This window comes from Miniopterus natalensis, chromosome 7 (assembly GCF_054644295.1).
Source record: "Miniopterus natalensis isolate mMinNat1 chromosome 7, mMinNat1.hap1, whole genome shotgun sequence".
NCBI classification, from domain to species: Eukaryota; Metazoa; Chordata; class Mammalia; order Chiroptera; family Miniopteridae; genus Miniopterus; species Miniopterus natalensis.
This window is the reverse complement of record NC_142087.1, coordinates 14,181,602-14,190,572: the sequence shown is the minus strand read 5'-3', so window position 1 is coordinate 14,190,572 and position 8,971 is coordinate 14,181,602. Positions and strand designations below refer to the sequence as shown.

General features: G+C 46.1%; 1 protein-coding gene across 1 annotated transcript in view; it reads left to right on the top strand.

Annotated features, from left to right (window-relative positions):
* The first annotated feature begins 653 nt into the window (after positions 1–653).
* KIF3B (kinesin family member 3B) overlaps positions 654–8,971 on the top strand; it is a 35,201-nt gene continuing 26,883 nt past the window's right edge. Inside the window, exon 1 of the mRNA XM_087818806.1 lies at positions 654–712. The gene's annotated coding sequence lies outside the window, so the exon portion shown is untranslated. The remainder of the gene's footprint in view (positions 713–8,971) is intronic.

Sequence of the window (8,971 nt, the reverse complement as noted above, 5' to 3'; positions counted from 1 at the left end):
AGTCATGCCCAATTTGTGGATGAAGAAACTGAGGCTCAGGGGGGAAAAGCGACTTGACCAAGGCCGTTAGAACTGGTAGAAACTGCAGGCAGTGCCGAGATGAGGGAGCCGGGCCTGGCCTGGCGTGGTGGCACTGAAGATGGGAAAGGTGGACAGACAGGAGCAATATTCGAGAGGTATACTAAGGGATACGCTGACAATATGCTGACTAAGTGGATGTGGGGGGTGAAGGAGAGGGAGGGGACATGATTTTGGCTCGACTGACCGACTGGGTGGACCCTAAATGGGATGTCAGCAGCCGGCCGAGACGCAAGTCGAATAACTGATGGGCAAGCGCTTCAGGAAAGGTCAGGCGGCGTGGGGGTACCATGGCAGTGCGACCCATTGGACAGGTGGGGAAACTGAGGCACCGGGTACCAGCGGGTGGAGTCAGGTCGCAGTGCTCTCTCCTCACACTCCTTGGGTGGGTGAGAGACCAAGCGGGTCCGGCTCCCCGCCCCTCCCCGCCCCTTCCCGCCCCGCAGGTTTTCCCTGTCTGCGGTCCAAGTCCCAATAAAGTTATTGAAATTGACACTGGTTGCTAAGGAAGTGGGTCGCCGAGCCGAGTTGCTAAGGAAGTGAGCAGCCGCCGTCTCTCCCCATCCGGGGCAGCAGGGAATGGCTGAGCCCGCGATTCGCCGCCGCCGCCGCCCGCTCTCGGCCGCCGCCGCAGGTGAGTCGGGGCGGAGCCTGGAGCCTGCGGGGCAGGGCCGCTCCTCCCGCCGCCGCGGGCCCCCCCGGAGCCCGGCCCGGCGCCGCCGCCGGCTCGGCCGCTCCCCGAGCATCCTCTGCCCTGCCTCCCGGGCATCCTCCGGCCGTTTGGGTGACCTCGCCCCTCCTTCCCCGGGCGGTGGTGCGGCCGGACCCTCAGAGCCTGCAGAGCGGGGTTGGGGTCCCCCTGGGGGGTCAGAGACTGTGGACAGGGACCCAGCTTCGGAGGGGCGTGGGGAAGCGAAAGCCTGGGGTCCGAACCGCGGCGCTGCTCCAGCTCACTGTGTGACCTTGGGCAAGTCCCTTTCCCCTCTCTGGCCTCAGTTTGGCCAAGGAGGTCCTAACGCTGGCTGCTGAGAGTGGTTAAGATGACGAGGCGAGTATGTTGAAAGTGCCCTAAGTGAGCAGAGGGAGACTTCTTAGGGCGCCCTAGCGTGAGGGCCAAGAATCCGGCTTGAAGTCTGAGCGTCTGAGTTTGAGACTCTGCATCTCCACTTAGGAATTGTGTGGCCTCGGGCACGAGTGTCTCTGAGCCTTTATCTGTAAGGCGGGTTAATGAGCCAGCGTGGGAATCCAGGGAGACAGCCCCACCAGTGGCTTGGCACATGGGAAGTGCTCAGCAAGCCATAAGGAGGCATGTGAGGTGGCTTGGGCAAGGCTTCCAGGAGCTGACTTTGAGACAGGTAGGGTTTAGGTTTGTAGAGTGCCAGCTCATACGGGCAATTACTCCCACTGTCATTGGCATTCCCATCCCCAGTTTTACTTCTCCATTCTGCTCAGAGCAAGATGTGGACTTCTGCAAGTATCCTCAAGAAGCCCTGAGGTCAGGTTCTTGTAGATGGCCAGGGTTATGTGGTCTTACTTTCTACTTGGGTCTCGTTGACCCTTCCAGAAGAAAAAGGGTATCTTATGTCTTTTGGGAAGTGCTTAACATGTAATTCCATTTACAAGTATATGATTAAGAAGCAATTTCAGGAACACTATCTCATTTAATCTTCACATAGACTTTGCCAGATAGGTGGTGATTTTTATCTCTATTTCACAAATGAGAAACCGAGGCTCAGAAAAGTGAATGACTTTCCTAAGAATCTTGTACCTATTGAATGATGGAGCGGGACACCCAGGTAAATCCTGTTTTTTCTCCCCCATATCCTGATGTCTCTGATTTCTCAAGGGTAGCTGTTACCAAGCCACAAGGGTATTCTTTTGTTACTGGAACTGCTATGGCTAGAGGCTTGTCTGCCAGTGGCAAAGAAATAAGATCTTACATAGAGCTTCATTTAAATAGATACCATCCAAAGTGTGAACCTCAGAAAGAGCTGGAATGTTTAAAAGGGGGCTTCTCTGTCCCTCAGTCCCCTCCTCTTTAATGAGAGGACCAGGCTAGATGATATCTGAAGGCCCTTTCAGTGCTCTTATGCAATTCTGATCGCATGCTTGTGGTTTAAAAGCATGGCATCAGGCTGCCTGGGCTTAGTTCTTGGCACTGCCACTTCCAAGTTGTGTGCCACTGAGCAATTTATTTCACCTCTTTGTGCTTTAGTTTCCTCATCTGTAAAATGGGAATAATAATAGTATCCACCATGTAGGGCCATTGTGAGGATGTATTTGAGCCTCATTTGGGTAAAATGCCTGGCAGTTTTGGTAAGTATTAGTTATTGTTATGTAGGCCTAACATAGCACCTGTATATTCTATTTCTGATTGGTGAATAAAACAGTAGCTATCACAGTGTTGTGCAAATGTCAGTGTTATTACCGGGTTGCCCAAGGAATTTGCATTCCCAAGCCAGATTGGGGTGCAGCGGAATATGAGAGCTGTTGGTAGGATGCCATCATGGATTGGTAGCTTGACTTCCAATTCAGTAAATGTTTATTTAATCCCTCTATGCCAAGCACAGGGAGGATGTGGCCATCAGCCCCAACTCCCTATCCTTCAAGGACCTTAGAGCTTAGTTTGCAGACCAGCATTTGAAATGATTTGACTTCTTTAAATGAGTTCATTCTTGTATTTGCCCCTGCTGCAGAGTAACGCCCATTCAGGTCCCTTCTTTTGTGTTCCTAGGCTTCTATTGAGTGCCAGGGTTAGAAGCCTCACTTTCTTCTCTAAGCTTCATCCACTGATGTGTGGGTCCCGGAGAAGCAGCCTTCTCTTTTGCTCGTTAATAATACAATGCTCTGTTTATGATGCCTAATAGTTTACAAAAATGCTTAAATGTGTCTTTACTCATTTGGTCTTGTCAGTAACCCTGCAAGGAAGGTAAGGAGCAGACTGAGGACCCCATTTTACAGTTACAGGACATGAGGTAAGAGAAGATGTGCTGCTAGGTAGTGTCCCATTTCACATTGGAATCCAAGCCTTCAGACTCCAAGTTCAGTACTCTTGCCCCTATGGTGCCTCAGTTTCGTTCACTCAACATTTGCTGAGCACCTGGTGTGTGCCAGGCCCTGTTCCAGTCCGGGGAGGTCATGGCAACAAGGTACATGAGGTCCTTGCTCTCATGCAGCCTACATCCTGGTGGCAGCAAGAGCAAAATAAACCAATGAATGAACAAGGTAATTTGGGTAGGAATAAGTACTGTGAAAACAGTGATGTTGTAGAGAGTAACTTCTCAAGAGATTGAGGAGCTATTATTTTGATTGGGTGGTCAGAGAAGGCCTCTCTAAGGCGGTGACGTTTTTGCTGAGATTTGCTGCCAGAAAGGTCCCAACCGTTTGAAAATGTAGCAGAAGGAACAGCAAGGGTAAAGGCGCTGAGGTGGGAACAAGCTTGTTAAGTTCTGGGAAATGGAAGAAGGCTCAGAGTAGCTGGAGCGGGTGAGCGAGGAGGGACGTGAAGGAATGGAGAGGTGGGCTGATGTGGGGCTGGGGCCTTGCAGGCTACAGTAAAAGCAATGGGAAGCCGTTGGAGGCTTTAAGAAGGGAAATGACATGATCTTTTTTTTGTTTTTAAAAAAATCACTTTGGCCTCTATGTGGCCAATGAATTTTAAGGGCCATAAGAATTGCAGCCAGCCCGGCCAGGTGTGGCTCAGCGGTTAGTGTTGCCTGCAGACTGAAGTGTCCTGGGTTCAGTTCCGGCCAAGCGCAGTACCTCAGTTTCTGGTTCAGTCCCCGGCCCGGTCAGGGTGTGTGTGGGAGGCAACCAATCGATGTGTCTCTCTCACATCAGTGTTTTTCTCTCTTTCCCTTTCACTCTCTCTGAAAAGCAATGGAAAAAATATATCCTCGGGTGAGAATTTTAAAAAATAATCATAATAGCCCGGCCGGGCGTGGCTCAGCGGTTGAGCGTTGACTTGAGATCCAGGCGATCGGGGTTCGATTCCCGGTCAGGGCACATGCCCAATTGCGGGCTTGATCAATGACTCTCTCATCATTGATGTTTCTATCTCTCTCCCTCTCCTTTCCTCTCTCTGAAATCAATAAAGATATATTAAAAAAATAATAATCATAATAATAAAAGAATGGCAACCAGGAGAGCAGTTAGGAAGCAAGGTGAGAATGATGGTGGCCTCTAGGGTGGTGGCAGTGGAGATGGTATAAGTGGGTGTGTTTTGGAGGTTGAACCAGCAGGATGGTGGTTGGGGGGATGAGCTAAAGAAATCAGGGATGACTCCTGGGTTTTTGGCCTGAGCACTTGGGTAGGTGTTGGTGATGCCATCTGCCTCTAAAATGATGAAAGAACTCCCCCCCCCCCCCAATTTTTGTGTTAATTTTAATGATAAAAGGGCACAAGAGTAAAAACCTGGTATTTCACTTCTGTTGCATGACAAGCTAATCAAACTGGACGTGGAGGACAAGTCATAAAACAAATCATTTTACTTACTTGATGAAAGAACTTTTTGGTAAGGTGCCCTGTGAGGAAGCATTAGCTCTGATTTGCTCTGAACCTCTTGGAGGAGAAGCACGAGTATAAACATCGTATCTTTTAGTCTGTGGGGAGGAAATCCCACATTACATTGCAGGAAGACAGCCTGGTGCTTCTAACTGAAGCCTCCACCTTGGACATCCGTAGCCCTTCTTTTCTCGAAGTCTGGCTCTTTGCCAGCTTGTGGAGTGGCAGGTGTGGGCTCTGCCAGGGCAGTGTCCATCTGTCTCGTGCTGTTGGCGTTGCTGTGCTGATTCAAGATCTTGGCTGATGAAGGCTGGAAGGAGGCTGGCCAGCTCTGGGAGAGAGCATGGGATCACAAGTGAAGCTCACTGTCAGTGCCTCAAATGGCCACACTCTCCCTGCCAAAGTGGTTCTTTCCTTGGCCATCGACTGGCATTTCTAAAGTTTCAGAGCTCCTGATTTGAGAATCCCTTGAAAAGCTGTTGTGTTCTGCCAGAATTCCTAGAGGATTTTTGAATGGAGCAAGGGAATTCAAGCTTTCTTTTCATAAATGCTAATACTTGCATGTGTAAATTTAGGCTTTACAGTGTTAGAAATTCAACACTGTGAATTTTAAGACTTATCATCCTCCCACCTCCACTTGTACAGCTTTGTTTGCAGTTTAGAATGCTCCTTCATCTGCATTCTCATTTACTAATTTTCAGTCAGTTGAGATCATGTGGAATATGTATTATTGATGAAGCATTGAGATGCTGAGAGGTTATTCATTTTTATCTATAATATTAAGCACCTATTAGATGCTGGGTTAGGTAGATCCTTTCTGCCCAAAGTGTGTTCTGCATGTCCCCAGAGAGCTTTTTTTTTTTATTTAAAGTATTTTTAAAAATTGACTTAAGAGAGAAAGAAAGGGAGAGGGCGAGAGATACAGAAACATCAATCAGCTGCCTCCTGCATTCCCCATACTGGGGATTGCGCCCACAACCTAGACCTTGAACCGGCAACCTCTTGGTGCATGGGACGACGCTCAACTGAGTCACACCAGTTGGACCCCTGAGAGCTTATTTGAAATGCAGAATTTAAGCATAGATTTAATAAACCAGTCTTCATTTTACCAAGATCCCATCCCCACCCTGAGTGTTTCCTGTGCGTATTAGAGCTTGAGATGCATTTGTTTGGTTATAAGTAGCAAACCCAGTGATAATGATAATAAAACTAATAGGAATAGCTAACATTTATTGAGCCAAGCACTCATTTAATCCTCACAGCAACTCTGTAACATGGGTATTATTATGATTCCCACTTTCCAGAAGAGGAAAGTAGAGGCACAGAAAAGTCAAATAACTTCCCCAGATCTGCTGACCCCAAGTCCATTGCTCCTTCTGCCACTCACTTATTCACCTGTGTTCCAGGTGGGCAGTTCATTCCTGATGTTTTATCAGAGGCCTTTCTCTTCTGTGCCTGGGCGACAAATTTTAAATGCTGATGAAAAAATGACTTCAAAGAATGAAGAAATCAGGGGAAACACCCTTGAGCTACTTTAACGTAACTATGGGTTTCAGTTATTTGACTGATAGGCAAAAAGCAGATACCCAGTATGTACGATGGGCTACCTCTCACACGTCCTAGCTTAGCAGTCTCACTCAGGGCAGAAACAACTGAAGCAGGTAGGAACTGTGGGCTTGCCTTCTGAGTCATTCAGCTCTAAACTGTTTTTTGATTCTGGTGATAATATCTATACTGGGTGAGAAGAGGCCCCCTAAAGTCCAGTACCACCTGCTGACTAACTGCAAAAGATTCAATTTTTTAGTGCCTTGCTTTTCCCTCTCTGCCCTGCAGGCTCATTATTTTCCTTTCAACAGCTCCTTATCTCCCCCAGAGTCTTAGAAAGACTTCTTGATTAAGGCCTGTGCCATCCTGGAAATCCTGGTGTGAAAAGGCAGTGGGATCTGAGTGAGGCATGAATTTTAGTAGCAATTCTGCCGCTTGCTGTGTAACCTGGGGCAAGTAACTCAGCCTCTCTGGCCATCATCTCTATATGTGCGAAATAAGGACATGGGCCGCCTTCCAAATTCTTCCAGCCCTGCCTGAAAGACTGAGCTTTGAATTGTATGATACTGTCTTGTTCCTTGGTGACTTCATGCTGGGCTTTCTCCCAGACCTGCGGGGGCGAGGCTCTTAGAGCATATTTCTTGGCAGTATGACATCATTACAGTCAGTTCATTGTATCAGCATCACACATCTGCACTGAAGCTTGGGATGTTAGAGTTTAAGGCTTAGTTAATCATGGTGACACATTGTGTCTTCTCACTTTGTCACACTGATTGCAGACCTCGAGCTCTTCACGCACGGGCAGGTCTGTCTATAGCATGCCGGTTTATTTAAATGATAGTTTGCATTAGAGAACACCAGTGATCATTGCGGTAGGTGTGGTTTTGTTTTTTAAGTGTTTGGCAAGATATTTGCAGCACTTGCATTTTGTCATAGTTGAACATAGTGTATAAGTGGAAGTGGGTCCAAGTGAAATAGAAATTGATTATTGGGAGTTGAGACATGACAACTCTGGGATCCTTCGTATCACCTTCAACAGTGGTTTCAGGAAGGGCTTGCTTTGGGGCTTTTATGGATGACAAACAGAAACTAAAAGCTCATAACACAGGCAGCAGCAGCTTAGTGGATTGCAGTAATCATTACATTATAAGACATTTCAATAACCTAAGCAAAAACATCTAGCTAGTAAATCATAAAAGATTCCATCCAGGTAAGATAGAATACCAGCTCAAGTTCCTTTAGATAACCACAAGAAGATCTTAGTGGAAGTACTTACTGGTTTTGCAAGATCTACAATAACAGGTCAGATTCTAGCTTCAGAAATACAAGGTGTTTTTCTTTCCTTATTTCTTCAATTGCCAGCATTTTTTAAAAAGTTTATTATTGTTATTATTTTTGTTAATCCTCACCAGGGGATATTTTTTCCATTGATTTTTAGAGAGAGTGGACGGGAGGGAGGCAGGGAGGCACATTGATGTGAGAGAGACACATCGATTGGTTGCCTCTTGCATCCACCCCAGCTGGGCAGGGGATCGAACCTGCAACCTGGGTATGTGCCCTTGATTGGCAATCCAACCCGCAACCCTTTGGTGTGTGGTCTGATACTCTAAACACTGAGCCACACCGGCCAGGGCGCCAGCATTTTTTTTAATATAATTTTTTTTCCTGATTATAAAATCAATGAACCTTCGTTGAGCAAAATCCTGAAAAGGTTAAATAAGATTCACCTTAAGTTCCACCACCCAGAAATAGCTACTGTTAACGTCTTACTATCCAAAGGCAAATATATTCCTAAATATATTTTAGCTCATAGATGTGCAGTTCTTACTTACTTCCCTTATTGTCATTTAGGCTGCTTTCAATATTTAAATGCTATAAGTAATGCTACAGAGAATATCTTGATAATTATCTTTGCATAAAACTTTGTCTACATTTCTGATGATTTCTTTAAACTAGATCCTTTAATTGTTAAAAAGTTTTAACTGTAAAAGCAGCCTCCTTAAATAATGTTTTTAATGCGCAGTGTCTAAAATTAAAAAGGCAACCCTGGCCGGTATAGCTCAGTTGGTTGGAGCGTTGTCCTGTGCACCACAAGTTCGAGGGTTCGATTCCCCATCAGCATATGCCCAGGATTCGGGTTTGATCCCCGGTTGGGGTGTGTACGGGTTGCAACTGATTGACATTCCCCTCCCTCCCTCCCTCCCTCCCTCTTCCTTCCTTTCTCTCTAAAATCAATAAAAACATATCCTCGGGTGAGGATTAATTAATTAATTAATTAAGGTTGATGAGGCAGACATTATTACAATTTTGTAGGAAGGGATTACCTGTGAAAATGGTATCCTAACTTAATTTCAACTTACTTATCCACTTGCAGATATATTTTTATGTGTTCAAAGTGTATCTTCCATTTTGCATTTGCAGACATTTACTTAACATTTCATAACCATTTTCCTGTGTTTTCATGTTTAGTAATTACGAACTAGTAAACTTTCCCTAGTATTGGGCATTACAGTTGTTTCCAGCTTTTTATAATCACAGAGTGCTTGCTACAGTGAACATCTTTGCTTCTCTCTCAGCCTCATAACAGAACAATTATAAATAAATGGTTTGGGAAAAGTTAGAATATTAAAAGTTTTATTATTTTTTAATTTTTTAAATATATCTTTATTGATTTCAGAGAGAGGAAAGGGGAGGGAGAGAGAGATATAGAAACATCAATGATGAGAGAGTCATTGATCGGCTGCCTCCTGCAGGCTCCCTACTAGGGATCGAGCCCGCATCCCGGGCATGTGCCCTGACCGGGAATCGACTCCCGATCACCTAGATCCTAGGTCAACGCTCTACC